Source organism: Mandrillus leucophaeus, unplaced genomic scaffold (assembly GCF_000951045.1).
Source record: "Mandrillus leucophaeus isolate KB7577 unplaced genomic scaffold, Mleu.le_1.0 Scaffold224, whole genome shotgun sequence".
Classification (NCBI taxonomy): Eukaryota; Metazoa; Chordata; class Mammalia; order Primates; family Cercopithecidae; genus Mandrillus; species Mandrillus leucophaeus.
This window is the reverse complement of record NW_012102299.1, coordinates 2,437,055-2,459,048: the sequence shown is the minus strand read 5'-3', so window position 1 is coordinate 2,459,048 and position 21,994 is coordinate 2,437,055.

Sequence of the window (21,994 nt, the reverse complement as noted above, 5' to 3'; positions counted from 1 at the left end):
TAACCAAAAACTAACTTTGTGTAATTTAGCTCACGCTGAGACATGATAGAACTTATCCAAGACCATACAACTTGTGTACAGCAGAGGTATGACTGAAATGAGCATAGCCTTATTCAAAAGCCTGCATAAACTACTATGGTTAGTGAAAAAATACCAGAGTGGCAAGTTGGTAGAAGGTGTTCATTGAATCAGATATTAGGAAAGTTGACATTTATTCTGTAAGCAAAGGAACAGAATGTAATCTAGCATATTATTTATTTGTTATATGATCAACTTTAGGTTCAAATTTTGGAAATCTGGAATTGTTGTATAAAGCATTTTCTGTTTCAACTCAGATTTAAAAGAAAGAAGTATTGTCAAAAGTAATGAAGCTATTAAAAAACACACTCGACTAAATAATTTTTCATACTAATTATGGATTCATTTTGTAATATTGTTTTCCTGCAATTTTTAACAAAATAAGATGACATTACTCCAATATTTAATTTTTTGCAAATTCTAATCAAAGTAATCGAATAATTTTTAAAATCAAGTATTAAAAAGGGATTCATAACAAAGCTATAATCTGGTGACTGGCCACATATTTCTACCAGTTCTGCTCCTCTGAGGCAATCAATAAGCTAAATAATTTACAGTCTCATTCTACTACTTATTGGCTTGACACTTTAGGCCTTGTCTCTTTATATTGTGCTAAGAGGTAAGAATTTAGCTTAAGAATACTACCACTCTATTTATTTAAATCCAGTAATTATGTCACTATTCTAATTTCTTTTCACTTCAACATTCAGACAGGCATTCCTAAACCCTATGTTTTTCATGTCATAATCCATAGACTCCCTATTTGTCTCCTCATTCATACGCTACTAAATGGCTCTCCAAGTGGTAAGTAACCCAAGTTCCACTTCCAATGCCTGTTTTTTATACATTCCTTTTTTTTTTTGAGACGGAGTCTCACTCTGTGGCCCAGGCTGGAGTGCGGTGGCCGGATCTCAGCTCACTGCAAGCTCCGCCTCTCGGGTTCACGCCATTCTCCTGCCTCAGTCTCCCGAGTAGCTGGGACTACAGGCGCCCGCCACCGCGCCCGGCTGATTTTTTGTATTTTTAGTAGAGACGGGGTTTCACCGTGTTAGTCAGGATGGTCTCGATCTCCTGACCTCGTGATCTGCCCACCTCAGCCTCCCAAAGTGCTGGGATTACAGGCGTGAGCCACCGCGCCCAGCTTTACACATTACTTTTACATTTCTTAAGTGACTAATATTTACATTCTCAAGAGTTTGAGACCACAGATCAACTCAAAACATTCACAAACATATCATATCATTTACATTTTATGGTAATGTAAATGTTCTTCACTAAAAAGTCAAGAAGACTGCTAAAATTATCTGTAATTTTTTGCATCCAAATTCATAATTCTTCTGCTTCTCACGAGTGAATGTTTTAACCATCAAATTTCATAAGACTCTTCTGATTCACACCTCCCCAGTTGCCTTGAACTCATTCCCAAGTTTTCCCAAGCCAGCTCAAAGTTGTTCTAAGTGGGTATGAGAAAGAGAGAAGGAAAATAGCTTGCTGTTTTAAGACCTTCTATTAAACCACACAATTTTATTACCACTTCCTACCACAATTATCTGATTCCTCGGCCCTCTCTGAAACCAGAGCCTCACTAATGTTCAATGAACCAGATGGATTCTGTCTCAACCTTCCGCTCTCTCTCGGTATTGTCTGTCTTTCAGCGTTCTCCGCCACTCATCCATCAACATTCTTCCACTTTCACTTTGTCTAATAAAATATATATTAACAGTTTTTGTTTACCTTTTGAAAATTATTTTTCTATTATTTTAAGGCAAGAGGAATGATATGTGCACACAGTTCACCATAATGAATTGAAATTCGTGTTAATAGTTTGGTTAAGTGATGATACCCTCCTAATGCCAGCTCTTTTCATCTAATCTTCCCCGTCTTTTGCTAATTCTATGGTTGAAATGTCTTGCAGTAATTAATACAGAGGGTCAGGATTAATGCAAACATTGGTACTATAAGTAGATAAAGGAAACACAAAATGCTTGCAGTTTTCCGATGCTGCTCACTGAGAAATAGTACTCCCATTTCCTGCCATCCTTCTTCTCTTTTCCTCCACTATCAGACAAAGAGTTACATGGGTCATAAAGATCTATTTTTATTTTCTTTGAAATAGACTCTTAACATACACTGGGGAAAATACAGTGTCTTCAATAAATGGTGACAAACTGGATATTCATATGCAAAAGAATGAAACTAGACCCCTATCTCTCACCATATACAAAAGTCATAACAAAATGGATTAAAGATGTAAATCTAAGGCCTCACACTGTGAAACTACTGCAAAAACAGCTTGGAGAAAATTTCCAGGGTATTGGACTGGGCAAAAATTTCTTGAGCAATACCCTGCAAACACAAGCAACGGAAGCAAAGAGGGACAAATGAGATCACATCAAATTAGTTGTGTTAATTTCTTCACAGCAAAGGAAATAATCAACAAAGTGAAGAGACAACACACAGGGCGGGAGAAAGTATTTGCAAACTAACTCTCTTACAAGGAATTGATAACCAGAGTATACAAGGAACTCAAAAAACTCTACAGGAAAAAAAATTCTAATAATTTTATCAAAAAATGAGAAAAAGACTTGAACAGACATTGCTCAAAAGAAGATATACAAATGGCAAAAAAGCATATGAGAAGGTACTCACATAACTGATCATCAGAGAAATGCAAATCAAAACTACAATAAGATATCATCTCACCCCGGTTACAATGGCTTACATCCAAAAGACAGGCAATAACAAATGCTGGCGAGGATGTAGAGAAAAGGGAACCCTCATACACTGTTGGTGTGAATGTAAATTAGTACAACCACTATGGAGAACAGTTTGGCAGTTCCTCAAAACACTAAAAATAGAGCTACCATATGATCCAGCAATTCTACTGCTGGGTATGTACCCAAAAGAAAGCAAATCATGATGTTGAAGAGATAGCTGCATTCTATTGTTTGTTGCAGTGCTATTCACAATAGTCAAGATTTGGAATCAACCTAAGTGTCCATCAACAGATGAATGAAGAAAGACAATTTGGTACACATACACAAGGGAGCACCATTCAGCCATAAAAAAGAATGAGATTCAGTCATTTGCAACAACATGGATGGAACTGCAGATAATTATATTGAGTGAAATGAGCCAGGCACAACCACATATTTTCATTTATTTGTGGGATCTAGAAGTCAAAAATATTGAACTCATGGAGGCAGAGAGTAAAAAGATGGTTACCAGAGGCTGGCGAGAGTAGTAGGGGGATGTGGAGGAGGTGAGGATGATTAATGGTTACAAAAAAATATTTAGAAAGAATGAATAAGACATACTATTTGATAGCACAACAGGCTGACTGTAGTCAATAATGACATGCTTGTATATTTTTGAAGAACTAAAGGAGTGTAATTGGATTGTTTGTAACACAAAAGGTAATTGATTGAGGGGATGGATACCCCATTCTCCATGATGTGGTTATTTCACATTGCATGCCTGTATCAAAACATCTTATGTACCTCATTCATATATGAACCTACTATATACCCAGAAAAATTAAAAATTTAAAAAATGACTTTTTTTGACTGTAGTTTTAAGCCCACAGAAAAATTGAGCAGAAAGTACAGAGTTCTCACAAGCTCCTTGATCCACACACATACAGCCTCTTCCACTATCAACATCCCATGCCAAAGTGATACATTTATTATCATCCATGAACCTACATGGACACATCATTACAGTCCAAAATTCATAGCTTACACTAGGGTTCTCTCTTGGTGTTGTACATTGGATGGATTTTGACCACTGTATAATGATGTGCATCCATCACTGCCCTACAAAATCTTCTCTGCTTTAACTATTCATCCTTCCCTCTCACCTCACCCCTGGCGGTCACAGATTTTTTTTTTTTTTTTTTTTGGTATCCATAGTTTGGCCTCTTCCAGAGTGTCACATAGTTGGAATTACACAGTGTGTAGCCTTGTCATATCGCCTCCTTTCACTTAGTAATATGCATTTAAGCTTATTCCATGTCTTTTCATGGCTTGATAGCTAATTTCTTTTTTGCACTGAAAAGTAATTTGATTTTCTATATAACATAGTTAATTTATCCATTCCTCCACTGAAAAATATCTTCACTGCTTCCAAGTTTTGGCAATTACAAACAAAGCTGTTATAAATATCCATGTGAAGGCTTGTAATTGTAACTTTTTCTTTGAAAAGTCAGTTAATATGTGAACATTTATTTGTGACAGAAAATGAATCAAGTCTTTACAAATATAAACCAGTAATGCTGAGATATATCTGCCTAAAAAGGCCTTCATAAGCAATGTAGATATTTTCAACCTCTAGATATTCTCAAGTCATTCTTTAACCATGAAGTGAAGTGTTGCCAATTTTCACAAGGAGTATCCAGCAAGAAAGTTCAAAGTGGTATGTACAAAGGAGTATCTGGCAAGAAAGTTCAAGGTGGTATGTAGAAACCACTGGAAAACAATCGCAGTAGTTGTATTCTTGTGAAAAAAGTCATCTCAATTGGATAAAAAATTTAAAAATTTAATTTGTAGATCAGAATCATTGTATGGAGAAACTCAAGTCTATGTAATCTCTCTTTCAGGGTCTTCCTGAGTGAAATGTTAGCTACTCAGTCATTTGATCAATGCTTCAGCTACAGACTGACAATTCTATTTCACTCTTTCATCCATCATCCTTGGTATATTTCCTCTGGGTTTGGAGACTCTCAGAAAAAGCCATGTAACTAAGTGGGACATTCCATCCCCCGGGTGCCGGTCTGAGCAAGAGATTTGCTTCCATTATGCTGCCACCTGTGAATGCAGAATTTGTATTAACTTCACATTTGCTTTTGTAGAATAGGCTTAAAAGATACTTGAATCTAAAATTTAGCATCTAACTGTTATGCTTAAATTCCTGAAGGTAGTGGCACAATAGTCCCCCTTTGTCTTATGGGAATGCTTGCAACTCTGATTGGTTATGTTAGTTTACCTGATTCCCTGTAGCTCTTCCAGGATAATTTATTGCTGAAAACACTGTCAGCCTCCATAGCTCTTTCAAATGTGGAAGACCTGGGTTCGTAATCTGATACCTAATCCTGGCTTTTTGTTGGCCAATAATTACTCAGTGTTAGAGTTCTTTTCATAAAATCTAACTTCTCTGCACAAGCTAAGCTAAAAGAGATGTTTTGGTATTTGATAGGAAAAGAGAATGATAACCTTTGTCCTCAGTTTCTTTTGATTACACTTAGCCTCTGTCAAAAAGTTATTGAGCCAGTCTGGAAGACCTTATGATCACAGAGGTTCCTTTCTGCTCAAGAAAAATGTACATTCTAATTGAGACAGCAAGTTTGTAGACAAGGTCAAGCCACATTTCTAATTCTACTGGAATTCTACTCTCCGTTTGTACTTTTGAGAAGTCTTCTAAATCTCTCACAGATAAGCATATATAATTCTGTAATACCAAAAGATTAAGGTGTTAATATCTGTTCAAGCAAAAGCAATATGGAAAATCCTCTAAAAGCGACAATTCTACCAGGAACAATGGAGAAACTAAACTAATTTATAAGGCTAAATGAAACATTTCTTTATGCATAAATATGATTTTTAAGAGTAGGGTATGCTTTTGCTCCAGTTTCCATATCTTTCCACTGTGCAGCAAGTTTTTCTTTCTTCCAGACTATTGGTATAAAACACACTTGTGTATGAAAGTTACTGCCATCCAAAGAGGCAATTCTTACATTCAGTGTTTTCATATTATTCTTGTCTTCACTGGTTTTTAAATGCATTGCAAATACCTTATTACCAATTATTTTAAAAATAATTTTTAAAAGATTCGAATTATCCCTATAATTGTATTCTACTTGCATTCCAATCTGCTTCACTTGAGTGAGGGACAGAAGAATGAAGTTACTTATAACTTTACACAACTTTTGAAATGATTAGAACTGAGCACATCCTGCAACCTGTGTTATAGCCAGTACTAAATGACTGTAATCCATGCATTTTATAGTGATTTATTTTTCTTCAAAACTATTCATTTTTGTCATCAAGTTGTGGATATACCAATGGAAATATTTCCTGTGCGATGCCATGTTTTCTATTATCTCTTTGCCTTCCTTTGATTCAGTATGTCACCTTCTTGAACTTTCTGAGGAACTCGTTTTAAAACTCTTTACCCTCTCAAATGAGTGATGGTCAAGTGTGGAAATATGGTAAAGTCTCTCCTATTAAAAGAAAAATAAGGTCTCGGCAACAACAATGAAAGGATCTTCCTTTAAATCTGTACCTTCTCTCTGTCTCTCCTTACTCTTACTACTCTCTCTCTTCAATATTTTTGAACATTTTGAACAACCTCATTTTATACTTTACTGTTTATTTCTTCACCTCCTTCTTCTCACTGGTCATAACATTCCAGCCTCACTTCCATCACTCTCTTGAAATAGATTTTCCTAGGCTCACCAAGGATCATCATGTCACTGAACAAAGTGGACACTGCTGAGTCCATGTGTAATATAATCCTTGTCAGTGCTTTGTGTAGTTAATCATTCCCTCATTCTAAGGACTCTCTTTTCCCTAGGCTTCCATGGCCTCACATACTCCTGAGTTAGCCTTGCCTGTTTTGGTTATATCCTTTCTGTCTCATGTGTTCAACCTGTCCATTAAATATTTGGAATTCCTCAAGACTGATTTGTAGATTCTTTTTCTCATATCAAATATTTTCACTGGGAAAATTTCTTTGGTTACTACGTATTGCAGATGATTTTCAAATTGATGTCTCCATCTTAGACCCTTTCATAAGTTTGTTATCTCCAATTGGATATCTTCAAAACAAAAATTAAAATATTGTCCCCTCTCTACCACCTACTGGTAATATTCTACCCTCTCCTAGCACAATGGAAGGCCCTACAATGCAAGTCAGTCATGACTTGACTAATGGTCAAGTCCATCTAGTCATGCAAACTGGAAACCTTAACGTCCCCTTTTGCTTAACCATCACACCCACTTCCAATTCATTATAAACTTCTATTTTTACCTTATAAGGCTCTGTTAAATCCATCCTCTATTCTCGATTTCCAAGGCCACCATTCTAAACTAAGTCACTCTTATCCCTGAAAAAAAAAAATCTCTGGCTGATTTTTCTGCCATTCGCTGTAGTCCTCACCTAGTAAGTTTTCCTCACTGCAGACAGATTTAACTTTACATCATGAATCTTGTCATCTTACCCATATTCTTAAAATAATGTAATGCCTGTCTACTGCATTCAGAATAAAAGGAGAACTTTAAGGTGATCTATAGGGTGATGCCTGTTCTGGCCCTTGCCTACATTTTTAGCCCCATCCTATAACTTTTGCCCCTTTGCCAGCTATACTGCACACAATACACATACATTTCTCTTTTCTGGGAATGCTAATTTATAGAGTCTTCTTTGTTTTCCCATTTAGATAATAAAGTCTTTCCACATTTTATTGTAATGATCCACACTGTGTTGTACACAGATGGCAGAACTTCTTTTGTCTTTATTTGTCGAGATTGATCACTGGGTAATTTAACTACTTTTTTTTTTTAGATCTCCACACAGTGTTTAGGTAGTCAGTTGGATTTTGGCATCATTCATTCATTTTTAAACCCGTATATTTAATAGGCACTGATTAAGCACAAATCAGTCACAATGATTGTGAAGTTCTGACATCAGGAGAAGGAAGTCAAGAGTTGGATCAGGCTGGGAACTTGATCTTGTTAGTGGGTTGGAGATGAAGAAGGCATAAAGTGGCACCACCATTCTTTCGTGTTCTGTTTACATCATGGTCTAAACACTCACGTTCTAATCACACACAAAGCAAAAGACTCTCCCTTTCAACTTGCTTCCTCTATCATGTTATCATCAGGCTTCACCATCATAAATCAACACAGTATCTTCAGAAACTTGAAGAGTGTTACTTTTGGAGAATGTGATTGAGGGGAGCATTTTCTTCTCCCATACGAGCCCCCTGCAAACATTGGAACCAGCTTAAAGCATAAACAAAATAGAATCCCTGCCTTAAGGCATTCACCTTCTATGTCAAATTCACATCTTTTAAAACCCATGCTAAAATCTCATCGATTGCACATTAGGAATGTTTTTTACAACTTTCTGCTCTTCTTATTAATTTAGTGACACTACCCTTTTCCAAGTCCATATTGTATCTCACCTGCATCTTAACTCCTCCAATTTGTTCTCTTGGCCTACAATCTCTCCTCTTCAATGTATCCTGCACACTGATGTTATCAGCATTATCTCACTCTATGTCTAATAAAAGATACACTCTTCCTGCCCTGTTCTCTCAGTATATCGTGTCTTTTCACAAACTGTTACCTCTGAACATGATGTTCCCCCTGTCAGAATACTCTCCTTCCTCTTTCTTCTTCACTTGTCAAACTCCTACCCACTCTTCAAGATTGAGTCCAAATGTCACCACCTGTGTGATGCCTTCCCTATATCCCTCAGGCACGATTAGTCATTCCTTCATGATGTTCCCAGAGTATATCATTATTTCTTACGGATAGTCCTGCCATTGAGCTTTTAGTGCTCTTTCATTAGGCTGTGAGCTCTTTAAAGACAAGAGCTCTATCTTATTCATCATCACGGACAAAGCACCCTGCCTTACACATAGTAGGTACTCTCTCTGTATATACATTGACACAATGTGAAATGGGATAAAACATGATGACTTCCTCTATGACACATTGAACATTTATCTACCTTTCCCAAAAAAGAAAAGGATTCTCTCTAAAGCAGAAAATAAAACAAAAATTTCAGATAAAAAGTGCAAAGTATCCATCTACAGAGAGCTGATACAAGCGTTCATTACTGGGAAACTGCCTGAAGAAGAAAGATCACACACAGATACTGCTTGTGGAAATGTGGCTGGCTAAGGAGACAGCTGCCAAAATGTCTTAGCCAGTTTTCCATTGTGGGAAAATGAAAAGTAAATTTTATCAGGCTCAATTTCAGACAATCATTTGAGCCTTGAATAACAGAGCTGACCAGTAAACCAATTTGTCATTTTTTTTACTAGCAAATTTAAGTTTTCTTTTAAAAGATGACTAATTTAATCAGATAGTGTTACATCTTTTCAATTAATGAAGAACATATTTCCAGCGACAAATATGACATAGTCCTCAGTGAATGGAACTCTAGCCACACTGCAATATGTACACTTAGTAAAAAGGTAATACAAACCTACAAAATGGTATAGCATTATACACAATGATTTCATATTGAAAGTTCCCTTTATGAGTGGGAAAAAAATGTTAAAAGTGGTTTGTTGAAGGTCTCTTTTCCAGACAGGACTAGAACTTGGTGCTTTTAATTTTAAGTACAAGGCTTCTCTTTTAGATGTTTATAGTGAGTCCTCAAAACGTAGAACACTGATATTGCAATGACTAGAGTTAAAATATCATTTCTAACTAATGATTTTTTAAAATATAGAAACATGGACAATATATAAGTAACATATTTCTTATAAACCATTCATGAAATTTCTTTTATCATAAACTACTTAAAAGTTTTATTTGGGGACTATTACTTATACGTGTGTGAAACCCTTTTTATAAAAGCAGCATTATAATTTATCTTAAGAATATTATAAAAATAGTTGTCTTAAAAAATTTTCCAATGCAGCATACAGCCTTTAAAAAAAAAAGCATTATTCCTTCCATTCATTATATTTCCAATGATCATTCTTCTTTTTGGCTCCAACACAAATGTTAGGGTTATTATGGGAAAAATTAGAATAATAGCTCTGAGTTGAGAAATACATATGCATTCATTTGATGTTTGTACCTTGAAGGCTAGCTTCCATTTCCTTTATCTTTTCTGGACCTGTCATAGGAAATCTTTGGCCCAATAACACCTCTTGTTTCCCAAATCATCTTGAGAGTGCAAATTTTTACTGTACTTACTTTTTGCGTTCTAAAGTTAGTTCTGTATGAACAACCATGAGTGTAAATTAATTACATAAATTTGTCTGTGGTCTAAAAGACAGAATTATTCACCTTTGAAGCTATCCATATTTGCAGTGTTCTAGAAAGTTACATCTTTCATTGAATCTATTCTCTCCTCAGAGCAAAGTAAACTGGCTCACTAAAAGGTGTGCTGATTGTCCTTTATTCAAAATGAATCCACGCATTCTCAGCTGATTGAAAATATTTTGGTGGTTTCTATCTTCTAAACCAAATGCCTCTCTTTACTGTCCATACTGTGAGTTTTCTCTTTTCTATATATGACAGTAACAACATTAAAGTTGTTTCTCAAGTCTGCATGGAGATAGTTTTTCTTCATATAAACCAGAATACATCCTATTACTGATGGAAAGCACAAACTATTTATCCACATGCCCCCTTACTGATTTGCTTTCTTTCCAGTTTCTTCTCTAGCTAATTCATCACAGATGTCCTAAAATGTTACTTTTCACGTGTTATACCTTGCCATGAAAACTTTATGCAATGCTCAGTTTATGTATAATCAAGATGAATGTCTAAGTTTGGCTTTGCAAGCTCTACAGTATACATGATTTCTTGTGCATTGCCCTATGCTTACCTGAATTCCTAGGGATAGAAATGGCAAATTTAAAATCTGGTCATTATTATTCATGCAGATATGTTTAAATTAAGAATCTGTACTCCAGGCCAGGACCAGTGGCTCACGCCTGTAATCCCAGCACTTTGGGAGCCTGAAGCAGGAGTTTGAAACACCTGAGGTCAGGAGTTCAAGACCAGCTTGGTCAACATGGTGAAACCTCGTCTCTACTAAAAATACAAAATTTAGCTGGGCTTAATGGTGCCCACCTGTAATCCCAGTTACCCGGGAGGCTGAGACAGGAGAATTGCTGGAACCCAGGAGGTGGAGGCTGCAGTGAGCCAGGATCTCATCACTGCACTCCATCCTGGGCGAGAGAAGGAGACTATCTCAAAACAAACAAACAAACAAGAAAACATTTAAAATCTGTATTACAGATACCAACATTCTTCATTTACTATTTGCATATAAACAAAATCACGTCTTCTCTCAAGCAATGATAATGCCTTACAGATTAGATACAATGATCATTCTGAGCAATTTAAGACAGCAATCATTTAGACCAGCTTAGACTTGACTATTCTTTGGAACCAGTTTCTTAGCAAAGACATTGTCAAGGATACAATCTAATTGTATAAATGTTCAGTTTGTGCCTTAAAAGTAGAGTGCTACCATGTAATGTCGTGCTTGTTGTTTATTGCCCAATGGCAGGGAGCATCATTCATACATATTAGAGGAATGTGGCTTCCTTCGGAGTGGTGCGATTTGTTATCTGCACACCTGTTCTTAGTAGTTTCTATATTCTAGTTGTGTGCAGTGTCTAATATATATACGCATTAAGTACATTCTGTTGATCCCACTGTCAATAATTTCAGTAGATTTACTGGAATTTTTGTTTAATTGTTCATTAATTACTGAGAAAGCTGTGTTAAAACTCTCCAACATGATCTGTCCATTTCTTTCTGTAATTTTATCAGTTTTTGGCTTATTTATTTTTTAAGCTATATTATTAAGAACTTACCAATTTAAACTTGTATCTTTCTGGTGAATGGGGTGTTTCTAATTATGAAGTGATTTTCCTTGTACTTAAATAAATACTGTTTTGATAAAGTATATTTCATTCAATATTAACATAGTCTATGAGCTTTCTCTTAGTTATTATTTACATGGTAAGATATTCCCCATATTTTACTTTCAGTCTTTCAGCAACTTATATTTTACATAATCTTCTTATAACCAGAATTAAGAGTTTGAATTTATTTTCAGTCCAATAAAAAAATTTCTTTATTTTAAATAAAATACTTTTCGCTTCCAGTTACTGTCATGTCTAATACATTTGGATTTGTATCTATATGTTATTCTGTTTCTTGTTTGTAGTGTTTTTCATTTCCTTTCTTGCTTTTTCATCTTTCTTTTGTTTTCCAGGTGTATCATTTCATCATTATTGTCCCATTTTTTCTATCATTGTTCAGAATTTATTCACTTGCTAATGATTCAGTGATACTTCAGAAATTATGACATATATAATTGATTTCCTCGAGTAATATAACAACTTGGGGCACTATCATGCCATTTACCTTCACTCCTGACCTACTACTGTGAGTTATAATGCTGCAATTTTTTAACCTGCAAAGCAACATTGTTTCGTGTAGTTCATGCACCTTTTGTTTAGCCCACATATTTAGAATGTACTTCAACTGTATTTTTTCTTACCTCTCGGATTCGTTTTATGGAACTACTTTCTTTACACCTAAAGTGCATCTGTTATAATTTTATATAGTGGAAAAATTCTTCAGTTTTTGCTTTTCTGAAAGTGTCTATTCCGACTTCAATTTTGAAAGAGTAATTCTTAAGATATATAATTCTAATTTAGTAATTATTTTCTTTCAGACTCTTGGAGATTTTATTTTGCTGTATTCTGGCTTCCAACTCTTACTGTTGTGAAATAAGCTCTAAATTGAACTGTGGTTCCTTCAAAGAAAATTCTTCTGCTATGACTGCTTTAAGAGCCTCTTTGGTACCTGGTATTCTGAAATTTAATTATCATATGTCTAGGTGCGGATGTTGATTTGTCATACGTGGAATTTGTTAGAAGTCTTGAACCTGTGAATTCTATTCTTTTATCAGTTCTTGAAAACTCAGCCATAATCTTTTTTCTCTGTTCCATTCTCTATCTTATTTCCTTCTGAAATGCGAATAAAAATATTTTAGAGTGTCTCAATCTTAATCTCCCACTTCCTTCATTTTATTGCTGTCTATATTAACTCAATTAACTAATTCCTTCTTCAGCCATGTCTAATCTCCTATTGTGTACCTTCTATGGAGTTTTTATTTGAGATTTTTAAAAGTTTTTATTTCTGGAAATTCTAGTGGTTTGATAAATTTTAAATAATTTTCTGGGGCTGGGCGTGGTGGCTCATGCCTGTAATCCCAGCACTTTGGGAGGCCAAGGCAGGGGAATCATCTGAGGTCAGGAGTTCGAGACCAGACTGGTAGACATGGTGAAACCCTGTCTCTACAAAAAAAACACAGAAATTAGCCAGGCATGGTGGTGCGCACCTATAATTCCAGCTACTCACGAGGATGAGGCAGGAGAATTGCTTGAACCCGGGAGGCAGAGGTTGAAGTGATCTGGGATCATGCCACTGCACTCGAGTCTGGGCAACAAGAGTGAAACTCCGTCATAAGAAAAGAAAAAAAAAAAAAGACTTATATAAATTTATTATTGCTTTATATGTTTAAACTCAGTAAACACATTCATGTCATCATCTGTGCATAACTATGTGAAACATATTTGGGTCTGTTTCTGCTTATTTTATTTATGGTGTATGTTTATTTTGTATGTTTATTTTGAGTTTCTTATTTTTCTTCAATATATTTATGAGACTACCTATAAGCCTAGTAAGTTACAGAGATCATTTAGGTTTACTTTTTCAAGTGGCTAGAGCCACTAGTGGTGGTTCTTCTTTCACCTTAAAGAGACTTTTTTTTTTTTTTTGGACCATGCAGGTAACATTAATTTGAGTTGCAGTTCAGCCTGTCGGCTGACTTGTATGCACCAGATCCCAGGGGTAGGTATATTTGTTTTGTTCTTTCATCTTCCTTCATTGAGTGTCAGGGCAATTTTTCTTGCGTTTTGTTATGACTTGGCAGAGGGAGGGTGATAATTGACTGCTGTTATAGCCTTTGGAGTCCCGACTTTATGTAACTAGAGTACATAAAGGCTAAGGGCTTTCCGTGTTGACATAACCACCAAAAGAATTAAGTATACACTCTTTAGTAAAAGTTTATTCAGCGTTCTCTCTACCTCTAGCCTTGCATCTTCACTTACATTTGTCCCTAATAATTTATTTTTTATTTTTATTATTATTGTTTTTGAGACGGAGTCTTGCTCTGTTGCCCAGGCTGAAGTGCAGTGGTGCAATCTCGGCTCACTGCAACCTCCACCTCCTGGATTCAAACAATACTTCTGCTTCAGCCTCCCTAGTAGCTGGGACTACAGACATGCGCCACTATGCCTAATTAATTTTCATTTATTTTATTTTTTTTATAGATAGGGTTTTACAACGTTGGCCAGGCTGGTCTCAAGCTCCTGACCTCAAGTGATCCACCCACCTCAGCCTCCCAAATAATTCTTATACTAACTTAGAGCACTTTCCCACCTGAAAAGTCTGTAATTCCATATTGAACTGTGAATTTGACTGTGAACTTCTACTTGCAAAAAGTGTGGGAACTTGGGCTCTAAGCATTGAAGAGGACATTGCAGTTCTTTTAGTAGAATGGCAATTTTACATTTTTATGTTTTTCGATATTCTAGTTATACATGTCTTAATTTTCCACATAGTCACAAAGGACCTCAAGGTGAAAAGTTTTCTCTTAAATCTCTGTTCTCATCAGTAGACTGCCTGGTGCCTAGCATATATGTATTTTGGTTTATTGGAATTTGGCAGTCTTAGTTTCCTAAAGATATATTTTCATTCCTTGAGAAAGTGAAGACACTAGAGTCAATCTCAAAAAGTCCCAAATACGTCTCAATTAGCTTTTAGGAAGTTTGCTTTAATTAGCAAGAATGCAAAAGTAACTTGACATTTACTTTAATCAGAGAAAAGATACACTTTTAACATTGGTTCTGAATTTTTCTTTAATACTTAGAAAGGATTCATCTGAATCTTTTTTAATTTCCACTTTGTGAGTGTAACCCATGCTTGTATTTTTATGTCCCTCCTCTATGTATCCCACTCAACCCTGCAATGAAACCCAAAACACACATACACACACACACACACACACACACACACACACACACACACGCACAAGTATACACAAAAACATAAAACCAGACTATTTTCTGCTTAAAATCAGAAGAATCCTATCTGGGTCAGATTTGTTGTTTCAGAGATCATAAAAAAATTCTGGAATGTGAAAATGAAATGTAGATGAAAGGCAGTATAGGTAAGCAGACTGGAGTTTAGGGACTTAAAATTTTAATGTCAGTTATTTGTGTCCCCTAAGATAAATGACTAATCTGTCTCTACTAGCAGGAAATTGAAACACCATGGGGTGTTTTAGGAATAATGAATAAAATTTGGTTAAGTAATTTATTTTTGCAAGTATTCTATAAACCCTGAAATATATAGATCATCTGAATAATATACTTAATATGCATGTCATAGTATGCCCTAAATAATTTTATCAATTTATAATTTTTGTTTTCTAGCCAAATAAAACTTGATAAAAATTGCCACTGGGTATACGGCCTACTACAGAAGAGTCTCATGGTAGAGAACGTTTGTGAAAATTACTAGGTTGAATGGTATTAACTTTCAGAAGTTGGGAGAAGAGTCTGACCTTTGAAAACTTATCCTAATAGAATATTTAGAGGGATGCTCCATGGGGTTCAGTAAAAATCAATACCAAACTCCATTGCAATTCCTTTATCCCCAGTGGCAACCTATTTCTAAATGTGAGAGAAAGACAGAATAATCCAGTTACCCAATGATTGCACTGTTCTGAATTCTCAAGAAACACTTAAATATATTTATATTTTTACCTTGCTTTAGAGCTTTTTAATCCATCTTGAGTACTAATGACCCTTAATGCAGTGTAAGAGGATGCAACATCTTGGCTTCTTAGCAACTAAAAGTTGCTAGTAAATTTAGTCTCTAAAAGATTTTCTATTTTTGAGAAGTAAAAAAGGTCAATTTAACTTACTTAAAATTTGATTAGATATAAATTAACTTATGTGCTCTGTCACTTTTTTGTTAAATGTTTTATTTTCAGAATCAAAGAAAAGTAATAATAAAACGTCTTAAAATCTTGTAACCATAATAATTATCAGATCCTCAGATAATGGATTAATGCTGAGAGTATATGAGGCACTATTCTTAATGAAAGTTTAGAACTTGTAGATATATTAGTATTTCCTTCCTCTTTCTTTTTCTTTTTAATTTTTATCCAGATTAGTCCAATAATCAAAGAACCTGGGTCAGTTAAATGTCTAACTTTATTCCCCACTCAGATTCAATAAATCAAATGTGTGTGGCCTTGTACAAACCACTGGGAGGGAGACATAAACAAACCCTGGCCTTGACTCCAAGTATAATAGAAAGAAAGGACACGGATACAATGACTTACACAGATCAAAAAATGATCAAGACTGCAAAAAAGGTTCTGCAAATATCTGGAGGGTTGAGTGATGACAGCATGCTTCTAGGGGTGTCATAACAGTGGTTTCAAACATTTAAAAAGCCCCAGAAAGACGGAACAGACAGTGCTCTGTAAGTACAATCTGTAACACAAAAAATTCCCAGAACTGGAAAAATGCAGTTGGGAAAGACAATGTATGCCCTCTGGTTTTGAGTGGAAGGTGGTGCCTGGTGAAAAATGATCAAATAACAAGCCAAAATGAGACATGTCTTTATTACTCTAATAAGTTGATGAATGTGATTTCTCTTCTGTCCTTCAAATTCCAATTCTCAATTTTTAAAGAAGTAATGTCTGTGGACTTCAACTCACTAGAAGGTAAGATGACAATCATAATAGGCTTACTCTTTCTTTTCTTAAGGGTAGCCTTGATGGAGAATATAATCCATTCTTTCAGTGTTCAAGACTTTCTTCACCAAAACTAGGGAAGCTCTTATTTTAGTATCAATCAAAACATTAAATAAAAATAGTCAGTACTGTAGAGCTCAGACATCTCCCATGAGAAAACCATTAGGAAGTGAAAGAACCCAGGAGTGTCTGCTGTAGGGTTCAGGTTAGGCGTTGGCATCAGAGAGAGGAAGATTTGTAAACGACTTGCACGGGACAGACTTTTCAGGGAAATCCTGTACTTGGGGGATGACAACATTAAAACTGGTCTCCTTTTACTTTGCAACAACCTGACACTGCCTGAGAAACCAGTGTCTATCATGTCTTCTCTGTGAAAGCGTAACAATATGCGGGGTTTATCTGTATTGCAGGGCACAAAGAGACAGTGAGAAGCTTACCAGTAGGTAACTGCCAAAAACAAACTTCACAAGAATATTGTGAGTATAACGAAAAGGCCGTTGGACTTGGATTGAAAAACAAAATACATGTAAATGGCAATCTGTTTAAGTTTGGATGACAGATCTGTCCGTAGCTATGTGACCTTGAGCCAACTCTGAATCTTCTCGGCTTCAGTTTCCTTCTCTTTCAAATGGGGATAATAATGTCTGCCAAATCTATTTCAAAGGGTATTGTGAAGGTCAGAAAAGATAATTGATGTGGAATGATTCGAAAATCATCACTTGCTAAAATGAATAATTATGTTACTGTGATTTCAATGGGGTCTTATATGTGAATCTACAGAATTACCTTACTTGCATGATTGTGATGTGGGCAAATTTCTTAAATTATCATTCTTCAGTTTCCTTATTGGGAAAATTAGAATAATAGTCTCTACTTCTAAGGTTGTTATGAGAATTATATGAATTAAAAATTATACAATACTTGAACAATACTGTTTATATAATATGCCCCATTTAAGTATATGTTTAATTAATTATTTATCAACCTACAAGTATTTTGAACAGGATTTCAAATATTGAAAGAATCTAAGAAACTAGAAAAACAATGTTTAAAATGCAGATTAGGCTTCTTGGATGAGAAATACCTGGGGAATTTTTGGTTTATGCATATTTCCAGGAATGACCACAGACCAAATAAGTCAAGATTCCTTGAGGCTAGGACCTTGGGAATCTGCATTTTGTTTTATTTCTCAGGTAGTTCTTATTCCCAGCAAAGTTCTAGAACCATTGACCTAGAACTATTTTGAACTTTTATGCACTCACAATTGGCATGGTTTGAATCTGCGTCCCCACCAAATGTCACGTGGAATTGTAATCCCCAGTGTTGAAGGTGGAGCCCAGGGGGAGGTAATTTGATCATAGGGGCAGTTTCTCATGAATGGTTTAGCATCATCGCCTTGGTGTTGTTCACATGATAGTGAGTGAGTTATCACAAAATCTGTTTTTTGTTGTTGTTTTTTTTAAGTGTGTAGCATCTCCCCTTTATCTCTCTCCTGCTCCCAGCCATGTGAAGTGCTGGCTACCCCTTCACCTTCCGCTGCGATTATAAGTTTCCTGGGGCCTCCCCAGAAGCCAAGCAGATACCAGCATGATGCTTCCTGTACAGCCTGCAGAACCATAAGCCAATTAAACTTCTTTTCTTATAAATTACTCAGTCTCGGGTATTTCTTTATAGCAGTGTGAGAATGGACTAATACAACAAATATGCATATTTTTTTCCTGCTGAAAATGCATTGGGACTATTGATTGATTAATTTGACGAATATTTAAAATGTACAGATTATATGGCAAGCACAATTCTAAATGCTTTTGATATTTTGATTTATTCTTTCACTTGTCAGTTATGCTTTCATGCCATAAGTAATTAAGCTATATGAAAGAGTTATAGCCTCTGTACAGAGTCCAGTGTAGGTGTATTAAAGGCAGAAAAAAACAGAATGAGGCAAATTTGAGCTAAGGAGTAAAAGTCATATAAAGAGGAATGATGCAATAGTGTGCAGGTAAACAGGCTCTTCAAAAACCAAGTTCTGATCTGTGCTGTTTTCCAATTTCTATGATAAAATACGCCCAGCAAAGCCAGTTTTAGCTACTCAAAGCTTTTCAACTAACTGGTAAATTCCGAATATTTAACAATTGTCTCTCACTAGTTAGTCTCTGGCTTCATGGAATGTTCCTTCATGAATAAAAATGTACCATTATATAAACTAAGAACAAGAATAACTATTGCAAGGGATATTATTTTAAAATGTCAGGAGGGTGTAGAAGAAAGAACTTTCAGTTATAATTGAGGTGTTCACAGGACAAGATAGGCAGGAAGCCCAGGATTTGCCTCTATTATTTCCAGGCTTCCTCCGCAGCTTAATTTTACTTCTTTATCTTTATAACTCTCATTCCTTTCATTTCTTCTTTTCATTTATTAATTTTTTAGGCTCCTGTTTTTGTTTTGGGTTTTGGGGCTTTAGTTTTGTTTTGTTTTTTGTTTGTTTTTTTTAATAACATTTAATGGAGGTGACCACATTGAATCATTGACTACAAGAGCATATTTTAATTCAGTGACAGTGCATCCAAAGGCCTTACAAAAATATTTGTTATGAAAATGTGAAGAGAATTTGCCTGGAATATATAACCAAAGTGATTCAACATTTCATTTTAGTAGATTCACTTTCTTCCAGATACACTCACCAGTATTCACGGAAGCAAAATGTCCCTGATATCTAGCATTTCTGGACTGTCATATGCTCCTGCTGTCTTTCCTGTTAAAATGTAAGAAAGAGCCACCTTCATGGCCAGTTCATACAAAATAACCCATACAAAGGTTTCACTAAATTCCCATCACATCACCAAAACTAAGTAGTGCATATAGAACCATGTTCACAAAACCAGTCAAATTTCTCAGTAAGATTTCAAGACATCCTACTACTTATTTCCCATGTTTGCAATGCCTTGTAAGAATATGCCTGTTCAAATGTATTCCATACCTAAAAATAAGGTAAAATACATATGTCATTTGATCTTTTAGACTTAAAGAATAATCTCACTTGCTCCCTTACTCTCTTACCATGTTCTTAGTAACAAAAATGTATGTACTAAAATCAATACTTTTAGTACTGAAGGCTAATTTCTAATTAGAATGCCTTTTCATTTTAAATCTGGCAAATACAAGGGAAATTGGAGGAAATATAAAGACATTTCAATTCCGAAATCTGCCATTTTAAAGCGTCAACAATGATGTGAATTTTAAATCAGTGTTCCAGGCAAATTCTCTTCACATTTTCATAACAAATATTTTTGTAAGGCCTTTGGAAAACTTCCAGCCCATCTGTTTCTACTCAGTTTTTATCAGCCATGATTTCCTGTAAAATGTATCACAAGCCTGACTGTCTATCTGAAAGGGGCACATTTGATGTAAATACTATACAATATAGAAATTAATAACTTCAGTTGTCTTTATAGTTTATTAAAAATGACTTAATGTCTCATTTATCAATACAAGTAACATTTTGATTTGTTTGTTTTTTAGGATCCTTTATTAGGTATTAGAAACCTGTACTGTTGAAATGTAGAATATTTCAGAAAACTAGTTCACATTTTGGTATGATTAGATGTACAATATTGATCCTTTCAGGCTAATACTCAGATTCTTTTATTCTTAGTCAGAAACCATAGCTTAATAACTAGACCTGAACACCACACCAAGATTTAATAAAACAGCAGAAACAAGGATCATGAAGTAAAATTGTTCATAATCTTTCCCTAATTAATCTGGGTCAGGTCTTTCTCCATTGTTCCTACCTGTTCTCTCATTTAAGCTTCCATAGTTTTCATGTCAATGATTAAGATTACTTCCTACAGATTGTCTCCATGTTCTCCTCCCCTTAACCCCACATAACACCCCCACATTAGGCTAAAACACAGATTTTGGTCGTGTTTTTCCAGGCACAAATGACTTCAAACTCTTCCATTTGGCAACAGAGCAAGGTTCCATCTCTCTGACCTGATTTTAATGTCACCACTTTATTCTAGACCGGATTAGTAACAATTCTGTAAACATTTCCTTTACTTAACAGTTATTAGTGCCTTTTCCTAACCAGAAATGCTTACTCCTGATCTCCCTTATCTCCTCAACTCCTCCACTTTTACATAGTGAAATCCTACCTAATTTGCAAATGATTATTCCAGTACTTCCATGACACCTTTGTAGATGCTTCTCCATTCCTTACAACATATGTCATATTTTACCTTACACGACATCAGCTTTATTTTTACTTCTCTCACACTATGTGGAGTGTTTTGTGTTATGGTTATTCATGTTGTAAACTAGGAAACGCTGGAGGCAGAAATCTACCTTCATTGTTTTTGTATAAAACACAATACCATGAAGCATGGTGTTCGTTTATGTATTTGTCTGTTAAAGGTGAGTTGAGAACTTTCAGAGTCAGCTACAGTGCCAGGCCATGGGAGTAGAAAGGGCAAGTTGCCAAAGTAATAAGAATTCATTGGCTCTGTAGTCATCTAGTCATGGTCTCAAATTCTGATCCCGCTACTTTCTATCTGTTTGTTTTAGGCCTCTCTCTTTGAGGCTTTAGATAGGAGTTTGAAACAACAGCAACCTCAAAATGTCCAAATGTATTGAAATGTTGTTTGACTGGATGTGGTGTTTCATGCCTGTAATCTCAGCACTTTGGGAGGCTGAGGCGGACAAATCACGAGGTCAAGAGTTCAAGACCATCCTGGCTAACACCATGAAACCCTGTCTCTACTAAAAACACAAAAAATTAGCCGGGCGTAGTAGTGTGTGCCTGTAGTCCCAGCTACTCAGGAGGCTGAGGCAGGAGAATTGCTTGAACCTGGGAGGCGGAGGTTAAAGTGAGCCAAGATCGCACCACTGCACTTCAGTCTGGCTGGGCAACAGAGCAAGACTCCGTCTGGAAAAAAAAAAAAAGAAAAGAAAAGAAAAGAAAAAGAAATATTCAGTTTACGAATTTCTAGTATCTACTATTTGGTAACTATCCATAGGCTCTTTCTTCATTGTTCCTTTTTTGAATCTATTTAGATTTTATACATCTTGTCAGTGAAGGCAAAGACAAAGGCGAAGCTAGAAAGTAAAGTGACAACTGCCGTAACAGACATAGGTACAACCCGATTTGGAATCAGAAAAATTGAATTTTTAAATTCTGATCTGGAATAGTGGAAGTTTTACACTGAGTTACATATAAGTCATATAATGACAATAAGGCTAACTTCATGACATGGATAGAAGGTAGGGTGGAGACTTAATGTTCAAGCTCAAGGAAACTTGAACATTAACTTGAACA